This window comes from Chiloscyllium plagiosum, unplaced genomic scaffold, assembly GCF_037043375.1.
Source record: "Chiloscyllium plagiosum isolate Xiang-an unplaced genomic scaffold, Cpla_swu_hap1 HiC_scaffold_37, whole genome shotgun sequence".
Classification (NCBI taxonomy): Eukaryota; Metazoa; Chordata; class Chondrichthyes; order Orectolobiformes; family Hemiscylliidae; genus Chiloscyllium; species Chiloscyllium plagiosum.
Genome location: NW_028270175.1, coordinates 62,292,057 through 62,303,252, shown reverse-complemented (window position 1 = coordinate 62,303,252; position 11,196 = coordinate 62,292,057).

The window sequence follows — 11,196 nt, the reverse complement described above, 5'->3', positions numbered from 1 at the left end:
CTCTCTCTCTCTCCGTCTCTTTCTCTCTCTTGCCCCCTCCCTCGCCCCTCTCTGTCTCACTCTTTCTCTTGCCCACTCTCTCCCGACCCTCCCTCTCATTATCTCCTCCCACGTCTTTCTCTCTCTCTCCCTTACCCTATCTGTCTCTTGTTCCCCCACCCAACCCCCCCCCCCCCCGCTCCTTCACTCTCTCTCCACCTTCTCTCACTCTCAATCCCGCTCCCTCAGTATCTCTCTCTCTCTGCCCACTTCCGTCCATTTCTCTTTGGCTCAATCTCTCTCCCTCCCTCCCTCTCTATCTGACACACTCTGTCTCGCTGGTCCTTCCCTCTCCCTCTGAACGAGAGTCTGGGTGTGTGTGTGTTGGTGGTGAAGCTGCGTGTGGGATGGGGGCTGGGATGTGGGAGGTGGGAGGAATGGGAAAATGGAGTAGAGACGGAATTACGGGCGGGAGACAGAGCCGGCAGGAGAGTAAGTGAGGGGGAGAGGGAAAAGTGAAGAAAGTGGGGTTGAGGGTGTGTGTGAAAGAGAGAGGGGGTCGAGGGAGATGTGGTGAGAAGGAGAGTGTGTGCAGAGATAAAGAGGGAGATCAATAAGGAGAAAGGGTGGGGGGAGGAAATGGGGAGGCCAGGATGGAGTGGTGGGGATAGAGGGAGTTGAACCCAGCTCCTGAGCTCAGGGTGCAGTGCCCTCCCCTTCCCTGAGGACCAAGACGTGGGGCTGAGTCTGTCTCTCCCCAGCTCAGCTTCTCCAACACAAAAACACACAACAATGTCGATCACTCTGCTGCTCGGCACGCTTTAATCAACATTTTTCTTTTTTACAAATGGAACTAATGGATAGTGGGATGGTGTCTTTTCTCACTGGCCCATGAGTTGTGATGAACATTGAAATGTGCCCCTGTAATCCCCATGTGGGATAAGGATGGACAAACCAGCGTTGCCCTCAGTCTGTTACCATAGCGACAGGCTGCTCCATCACTGAAACACTGAACTGAAATGAGAAAATCCCGGATGGATTGATTAATGAGGAAATTTGATTGATGGATGGATCTGGGTGAAGGGATATTTCAGCACATTCTTCAGCTGCAGCCTAAACTTAGTCTGGGTCACGGCATAAATCACGGTGTTTGTCCAGCAACTGAGGAGCTGCAGCATGAAGCCCAATTCCCGAACAAAGTAATCGAGATACACAGATCGATACCCAATCAAATACATCCGTCTCCATATAGAATAAAGCGTTAACATTGACCATAACAGGATGAAATTGGCCGAGATCAAAAACAGTAAAATTATGTTTTTTTTCCGGTTTCTCATTTCAGTGTCAGACTGAGCGTCCCCAATGGTGTGAGCGCGGAGTCTCCTGCGGGCTCTGCTGGTCACTAAAATGTGTCTGACGGTGAGAACATTGAGCAGCAGAATCAGGAGAAATGGGACACACGGGGTTAGAATCTGGTGGAGGAACTCGATTGTGACCCAGACACTGGAGTAACGAACAGCGTCTGTTACATCACAAAACCAGGGGGAGTTCCACAGCCAATACCGAGTCGTGAACATAAAATACCGGGAAATGTTCTTTAAACAGCTCAGCACAGTCACTGCTCCCAGAACCACAGCCGCCGTTTTCTCACTGCAATATTTACCTTTCAGCTTCTGGCAACAAATGGCCACAAATCGATCAAAGGTGAAAGTGACGGTGAACCAGACAGAGCAGTCAGCGGCTGCATAAACCAGGACGGCGTGCATATTACACACAGGGACGGAGTCCCTCAGGAAATAAAACTGTTCCCGATAAACAATGGGAATGTGTCTCAGTATCAGGTCGAGGATAATGATCAGGAGATCCGCCGCTGCCATGGCCCCCAGGTAACGTCTGACACATGGAGACAATCCACAATCTTTATAAAGCAGGACATAGATGGTCACTACATTAACTGTGAGGTAGGAAAACAAAACCCATTATCCATCAGCCTGGAGGCAAAGGGACCCGTTTTATTGGGGACCCAGTGAGATTTTCAAATGTGTCCCTGTATTCAGGGATTTAATAAAATAATTGGAGCTAGAATAACAAATGGGAAGGTCAGAATTACTGACAATAATGTGACATAAACCACAAGAAACCCTCCCTCCCCAAACACACAGAGACACATCTATAAGGACAGATGGTTTCTAGAACATTCCCACACAATTGGTCACTCCAGAGCAGACACAGGTCACTCCTTCCCAGTTCCTAATACGGAGGGTGGAAACGTTGCTGTCCTGAAGGATTCTCTCCCAGTTTCCTGAAGACAAACGGAGTTTGGGAATTTCTGTATTTTGCTCGAAATTGTGGTCAATCCTGTGTTGTGGAGAAATGTAAACGCAGGGAAAACGTATTCAACCCTTTAACTGCCTGAGGGGCCTTCGGAACAGTGTCTCCTTCTCCCTGGAATGGGATCTCTTCCTTCGCGATCTTATCGTTTGTTCAATTCACTGACGTCCGGCCGTTCACAAACAATGTCAGGGACAGAACGTTCCGTGGAATGTCAGTTATAGAATGTCGGGGACAGAACGTTCCGCGGAATGTCAGTTATAGAATGTTGGGGACAGAACGTTCCGGGGAATGTCAGTTATAGAATGTTGGGGACAGAACGTTCCGGGGAATGTCAGTTATAGAATGTTGGGGACAGAACGTTCCGAAAATGTCAGTTATAGAACGTTGGGGACAGAACGTTCCGGGGAATGTCAGTTATAGATTGTCGGGGATAGAATGTTCCGGGGAATGTCAGTTATAAAATCTTGGGGATAGACCTTTCCGGGGAATGTCAGTTATGGAATGTCAGTTATATAATGTTGGGGACCGAACGTTCCGGGGAATGTCAGCTTTAGAATGTCGGGGACAGAATGTTCCGGGTAACTCCTTGACCTGTCCATGACCTTCTCCCCATCCACCCCACCCTCCTCTCTGACCTATCATCTCTCCCCCACCTCCGTCTACTGATCACATTCCCAGCTCCCTTCCCGCCAGCCCCAGCCCCAACTCAACCCCAACCCCAACCCCAACCCCAACCCCAGCCCTAGCCCTAGCCCCAGCCATAGCCCTAGCCCCAGCCCCAGCCCCCTCACATTTATCTCTCAGCTCCCCAGCTCACAAGCCTCATTCCTGATGAAGGGGTTATGCCTGAAACGTTCATTCCCCTGCTCCTCGAATGCTGCCTGACCTGCTGTGCTTTTTCAGCACCACACACCCAGTCAGGAAACAGTCCGACACCGTCATACTCACAGGATCACGCCTGATGGGTAATTCAGATTAGATTGGATTACGTACAGTGTGGAAACAGCCCCTTTAGCCCAACACGTCCACACCAATCCTCCGAAGAGCAACCCACCGAGAACCATTCCCCTACAATTCACTCTTCACCTAAAATTACGGGCAATTTCCCATGGCCAATTCACCTGACCTGCACATCTTTGGACTGTGGGAGGAAACCGGAGCACCCGGAGGCAACCCACGCAGACACGGGGAGAATGTGCAAACTCCACACAGTCAGTCACCTGAGGCGAGAATTGAACCCGGGTCTCTGGCGCTGTGAGGCAGCAGTGCTAACCACTGTGCCACCGTGCTCACCCATAATGTTTCATGAAGCCCCATCCCCATCCCTGGGTATATCCTGTCCCACCGGTACAGACCCACCAGTGGTGGGCACACCCTGGGATACAGTCAGGGAAGGAGTTACCCTGCAATTTCCCACCATTGATTTCAGAACCCAGGAAATCTCATAGTAACAGATCACACATGGTCAAGGAAATCGCCTGAGGATGGTTATCTCCTACCCTCCACCCCTCCTCTCGGTGATAACTCAGTTCCCCTCGATGTTGGAAACAAATCAGAGGCAGTACTGAGGGAGGCAACGACGCAGACCGTCCTCTGGGTGTGGGACTTCAATGTCCATCACCAGGAGTGTCTCCACAGGCCCACCGCTGCCTGAGCAGGGACTGGCTTCAATACACAACAGCCAGACTGGGGGAAAATTCTCACCAAACTCCTTGTCCCAGATGGATCTGTCCCTGACAGTATCTGTCGGAGCAGATTGTCTTTCCTACTATAGTGCATCTCCTCACACTGCTCTGCATTGATCCCCATCTGCCATACACCTGAATACGACACCAACGTGTCACTGTCCTGTTAGAGTTCTACACAGGCCTCCATAGACTTTACAATTCTTCCAGGTTTGGTGTCATGTACAATCATTGAAATTGTCATCGTGTCACGCTCCCCATGAAACAACTGAAATCCTGCCTCACTCACGAGTGTGAGCAAGTGAATACTGATATATTCCACAGACGGAGTCCAATAATTAGATGTTGTTAATGGAGTAACAAAAGTCCTGATACAAACCAGATTGAGTGAATGAAATATTGACAAACCATAGAGCAACAGAAATCCGGATTGACTCCAAGTATCTGTCATGACATCAGGGTATTCATGTAATGAAGTTGAAAGTGTGTACTGTACCTTTAAGATAGAGGGAAAGCTGTTCTGAACGGAGAACTTACAAGTGCCTGTGTATATGAGAGGATGGCAGACCCAGAGTGTCCAAGTCAACTGAAAATATGTCACATTTGGCTGTGAAATAGATTCCTGAGATGGTTGCTGTTTGGACAACAATTTTAATCAGTTTAAATAATACCCCAGGATACTAAAACAAAATCAAGTTTGAATTTATTGTTTTTCAAAAATCGAACCAATGAGATAATCCGATGGATATTAAGAATGCAGGGATTTTTAAAATTGAGGACAGAGCAACACAGATTCAAGAGATTAGGAAACACTCTCTATCAAAGGTACCTTTTCCTATGAAACTTATCCGCAGTAAAAAGAAAGAAGATGACCCAGGGAGATCTTCTCACAGAAGAAGAGACAAAAACTACAGTTCCTATGTGGTTTTGAAATTAAGTTGATGAAATTTTAATAAGCATCTTATTGAAAGAGTTTACTGTTATAGATTTGGAATTGGGGAATAAGCGGTTAAGAGAAAGGGGGTCCCAGAGTTGTGAATAGTTGATGTAAAATGTTCACTTTCAGAGTTAAAAAAATAAATTGATGGTTTTATTTAAACAATGGAAGTTGGGAGTTCTCTGCCACACATATTTTAACAGTTTACGAGGTGAATTGAGCATTTCTTTACGTTTCATTTAAGTTACCAGATGAGCTCAATGCCGTGTCCTAACAATTGCTGTGTGTGTCTCTGTGTGGTGCAGGTGTGGCTGTCTCTGTAGTGCTTAAAGTGATGCTACCCCCTGCTGGTCTCCACACGCCACTGCACAGGCATGAGCAGAGGGTGAAAACCAACAGGGATTCATTCAGAGAGGGGGAGGGAGAGGAGAGCTGCTCACAGCACCAATAAAACTGATGTCTTATCCATGGACTGATCTAAATGTCCTTTAAACGTTGTAACTGTCCCTTCTTTTACCACTTCATCTGGAAGTTCATTCCACGCACATGCCAGCTTCTGTCTAAAATAATTACCTCTCATGACTTCTGTAAATCTTTTTCCTTGCACCTTAAAATATCCCTTAGTTTTGAAACCCAACTCGAGGGTAAAGACTTCAGCTTATCTGTACCCCTCATTATTTTATAAACCACTGTAAAGTTACCCCTAAATCCCATCCTCTCAAATGAAAAATGTCCCACCCTACCCAGCCTCTCATTATAGCACACTCCCTCCATTCGCAACAACACCAAGTGAAAAGTACTCAACCCTCTCCAGCTTAATAATATCAAGGTCAATAATATCGAAGTGAAGATTCAAGGTATTTTATGAGGGTAGGGGAGACCAAAACTAGAGTGCATAGTTTAAAGGTGAGAGGTGAAACAGTTAAAAGCGAACTAAGGGGCAGCTTTTTCACCCAGAGGGTGGTGTACCTATGGAATGAGCGGGCAGGATGACCAGACTGGACACAGTATTCCAGAAGAGGTCTCACCAATGTCCTGTACAACCTCAACATGACGTCCCAATTCCGATACTCAAAGTTCTGATCAATGAAGACAAGTGTGTTAAACACCTTCATAACCACACTATCTATTTGAGATGCAAATTTTAAAGAATTATACCTGACGGCCTAGGTCTCTGTTCTACAACACCGCCAAAGACCCTACTTCTAAGGGTATTGGTCATGCTCTTGTTTGATTTACCAAATCCAATACCTCGCATTAATCCAAACTAAACTCCATCCGCCACTCCTCAGCCCAGTGTGTGATGTTACCACCCCCTCACCTTCCCCGTTTAATTTAAAAATTCCCTCCCCCTCTCCAAGAAGCCTGCACACTCCGGGCTTGATTTTCACAAAACCCGGAGCTTGGTTTGCCTCGTGTGGTTAGGGGGAGGTGGGACAGTTTACAGACAAAGTCAGTGGGGAGGAGAGGCTGGACAGTAATCGTTTAATGCTTTCAGGAAGAGGACAATGACATATGAGAGTTGGGTAAAACCGATCTGTGTTTTGGAGCCAGAAGTTATGCTCTTCCTGCGTCTCGAGTGTTCAGTAATAAATATGTATTCGAGACCCTTCTTTGGGGGATTTCTTTCCCTAATATTGCAGACTACAGATAATAGTAATTAAAGACGTTTATAGTTAATTGCGATAGGGAATTGCAATTATAGTTAATTGCAAAGGGAATTCAGCCAAATCCAAATCTGCCAGGGTGAAATCCCATTGCTAGCAGCTGTGTGAGTACGATATCTTCAGAAGCAGAATAACGTTTTGGACAATCTCGCAATTTTTCCTTTTGTCATGAGTTCCAATAATATCTGGATAAAGTTCTTTCAAGTTAAAATTGCAGAGATTTTGTGTGTGTGTGTGTGTGACTGCTTTTAGAAACGGAAATATTGATTATAAAATTGCAATACCCAAACAGTTTGCCATTCATCTTTCCACCATAGTTTGAGTAACATTGCTCTGGTTCATAAACGTGCTGTTTTAGCAGATTAAAGAAACTAGCCTGACCTGTTCCTAAAACAGACCCTGACCCAGTCTGAGACCGATATCATCGGCCATATCGCCGACCTGGTCACATTTAACATTTGTTGCGAGCAGTGGAGGAGTGGGACTAGAAAAGGAAACAGTGACCCAAAAAGCCAGGGAACTATAGGCCGCTGAGCCTGATGTCAGTGGTGGGTAAGTTGTTGGAGGGGATTCTGAGGGATAGCATTTACATACATTTGGGAAGGTAAGGGCTGATCGGGGTAGTCAACGTGTCTTTCTGCATGGGAAATCATGTATCATTAATTTGGTTAAGTTTTTTGAAGAGGTGACAACGATTGATGAAGGCAGTTTGGTAGACATTGTCTGTATGGACTTCAGCAAGGTGTTCATTTAAATAACAAAGAGCAAAGAAAATTTACAGCCCAGGAACAGGCCCTTCGCCCTCCAATCCTGAGCCAATCCAAATGTACTGTCTAAACCTGTCGGTCAATTCATAAGTATCTGAATCCCGCTGCTCCCCACCTACTCATGCATCTGTCCAGATGCATCTTAAATTAATCTACCGTGCTTGCCTCTACCACCTCTGCTGGCAACGCGTTCCAAACGCCCACCACCCTCTGTGTGAATTACTTACCGCGTGTATCCCCCTTAAACATCCCACCTCTCACTTCGAAAGCACAACCTTCCGGTATTGGATCCTTCACCTTGGGAAACAGCTTGTCTCTATCCACTCTGGCGATACCCTTCATGATTTTGCAAACCTCAATCAGATCCCCCCTCAATCTCCTTTTTTTCTAATAAAATAAACCTAACCTACTCAGCCTCTCTTTATAGCTAGTATTTCATTCCGATTGGTAGACAGATTAGTAAGTTTCAGTCACATGGGATACAGAAGAAGCTAGTCATAATTGGCTTGAAGGAAGAGGGATATTTTTCAGACTGGAGGCTTATGAGCAGCAGTGTGCTGTAAGAATCAGGACTTAGTTCACTGCATTTCTCATTTATGTAAATGATTTATTTGTGAATATTGGGGTCATAGTTAGTAAGGTTACAGATTACATCAGAAAAGTGGTGTAGTAGAGTATCTCACAGTACAACGAGATCACAACTAGATGGGACAAAGGGGCAAGGAGTGACAGATGAAGTGCAATTTAGATAAATACGAGGTTTTGCATTTTGGGAATGCAAACCAGGGCAGAAATTATACACTTAATGGTAAGGTCCTGGGGCGTGTTGTGAAACAAAGGGACGTAGGGCTGCAGGTACATTGTTCCTTGAAAGTGGAGTCGCAGGTAGACAGAGTGGGACAGACTACATTTGGCACATTTGCCTTAATCAGTCGGAGCATTGAGTATAAGAGTTGGGGTGGAATGTTGCATCTGTACAGGATGTTGGTGAGGCCACTTTAAGAATACTGCGTACAACTCGGTTTTCTGCAGAAATGACTTACGCACAGATGTTCCAGGACTGGAAGTTTGAGCTTTAGGGAGAGGTTGATTAGGTTGAGGTGTTTCCCCCTGGAGTGTCAGAGGTTGAGGGGTGAAATTATAGAGGTTGATAAAACCATCAGGGGCATAGATATTCTGAACAGTCACGCTCTGCTCCCCAGGGTAGGGGAGTCCAGAACAAGAGAGCATAGGTTGAAGGGGAGAGGGCGAATGATTTAGAAGGGACCTGAAGATAAATGCTTCACACAGAGAGTGGTGTGTGTAGAGAAACTGCTGTCAGAGGAAGTGCTGAAGGCGGTTACAATCGCACATTTAAAAAGTGTCTAAAATAAGAGAGATATTGGCCAAATGCTGGCAAATGGGACTGGATCAGATTTGATATCTGATCGGAGTGAACAGATTGGACTAACGGGTCTGTTTCCGTTCTGCATGACTCTCTGATTCTATAAGAAGGATGACGAATTATTCTGAAAGGACCTTTCAAGTGGGAATTCTCTTCACTGGAAGTTTATCGTGCCTCTATGTTCACATTGATTGAAAGCTGCATTTGGTAAATATTTGACAGAGAAGTGAGTCATGGATAATGGGGTGCAGACAGAAAAGTGGAGCTGAGACCCCAACCTGATCAGCCACAATCTTAGAGCTTTGTGGAGAATGCTCAAAGTATCTAATGACCCACTCCTGCTCCTCAGTCCCATGTTTCTGTGTTCCATTCAGCTGCCTAAACCTGCTAGACAGGAACTGTTGGAGGCCACCTACTCATAACCTGGTGCACAGAAACAGAGGAGACCATTCAGCCTCTCAAGACTGTCACACAAGCTTTGAAGTCATTTGGGAAATGTAATTGGAAAATCCAGGCATGGGTGTGAAAGAAGCCCCTCATTTCTTTTCACAGAGCTTCCCCTATCTGCAACTTGTGCTTCATTTGTTGGTCATATTGTTGACCCAGATTCACTGTGAATACAGCCCATATAACTCACCCAGAGATGGCTCACAAAATCATCTGTTTTTCCTGACTGCAATATTCAACAACATAATATTCATGAAAATAGCACCCACTAACTTTCCAACAACAGAATGTGAGAACATCAGAAATAGGAACAGGTCGTTCACTCCCCAAGCCTGCCTTGCCCTTCACTAAAATCATGACTGATCTGCTCTTGGTCTCAAATCCTCTTTCACACCCAATTCTTCGTTGCCCTCAACTCTCTGACAGGTCAATATCCATCGATCTCCTCTTCAAGTAATTTCTAGCTCCCCGAACACTCTTGAGAAGAGAAATCTTGACATTCAATACAATCTGTTTGAAGAAAACACTTGCTGTTCCTATATCATGGCTTATTGATATGAACAAAAGAGGTTGGCTCAAGGGTTCAGGTAAAAATGACTGGCCCTGATATCAAGGCAGTGGTTGCCTGCTGTTGACATCAAGGAACTGATCAAATGGGAATCAGAGTAAACTCTCCAGTGTTTGGAGTCAAACATGACACAAAGGAAGATGTTCATCATCTCAGTCCTGGGTCAGCTCTGTGGGAGATCCTCAGGGTAGCTTCCTCTTCACAAACATCTTCAGCTGCTTCATCAATGTCTCCCTGCCCCCACCCTCCACACCATAAGATCAGAAGTGGGGATGGTCACCAAAGATTCCACAATGTTCAGAACATTTTGATCCCCGTCTGCTCCTGAACTGGTCTGTGTCCATGTGCAGCAAGACCCAGACTCCATTCAGGCTTGTGCTGTTAAAGTATCAGTAACATTCATGTAACAGCACTGCCTGACACTTCACATTGCCACAGTAAAATAAGAGTTCATTCAGCACCGAACGCTGGTTTCACAGGAATATGAGGAAGCCATTCAGCCCATTGACATTATTGGAGATGAACAGGGATAGCCCATTCAGTGCCTCCAGCCCATTACTCAGGAAGAGAAGGAGTCTCGTGTGATGGACCAAACCAGAGCCCCTCGAAAATATTTGAAGAAAGTAGCCTAGACTCTAATATTTTCTTATTTTAAAGGAAATGTAAAGTGTCTGTTCCAGATGCAATGTGACAGGTCAAACTACTCGGTGTGAAGCAAAACACCATCTACTTAAACACGAAAGTTGAAATAAAACCAAAGAAAGAGGAACTTAGAATGTAATTCTATTGGACAACTTTACAGAATAATAGATATAGGAACTATTACTAATGAACTGCTCCAATATAGGTAAATCCCATCAACACAGCCCTTGGCAAAAAGAAATATTCAGACACAGATTGTCACAAACATTTCTCCAATCCAGGAATTAAACACAGCATAAAGAGAAATTTCAGTGAGGGTAGCAGCCAGGAGACATTCACTGAAGCTTTCAACTCTGTGGAGACCCCAATAGCTTCTGATTTTGCTGAGAAACCAGAACCCAGAGATCCTAATCTGTGAGAGCTGGCCACATCCATTCAGTCTGCATTAAAATAAACCCAAGGCCTTCCTATCTGTTACTCAAGTGGTCTTAACTAGCCAGCTTAGTAATGAGCGCTTAATCTCTCTCTTAAAAGAAACCAGGACAAAATAACCTCTTAAAGCTGCAGCATCGTCACACTAGTCAGTACAATGAGCTGTCAAACAGGAACCGGGGTAGCCAGTCGGGCCCTAGACCCTGTCCAATCAGAAGAGCAAGAAGCCATTCAGTCTGTTGAGTCACTTATACAGGAACAGTAGGAGGCCATTCCCACCTCAATGCACTTCCCCGGGGGCAGAATGAGGTAATTTATGCTGATGCCGGATGAATGTCTTATGCCCGAAACGTC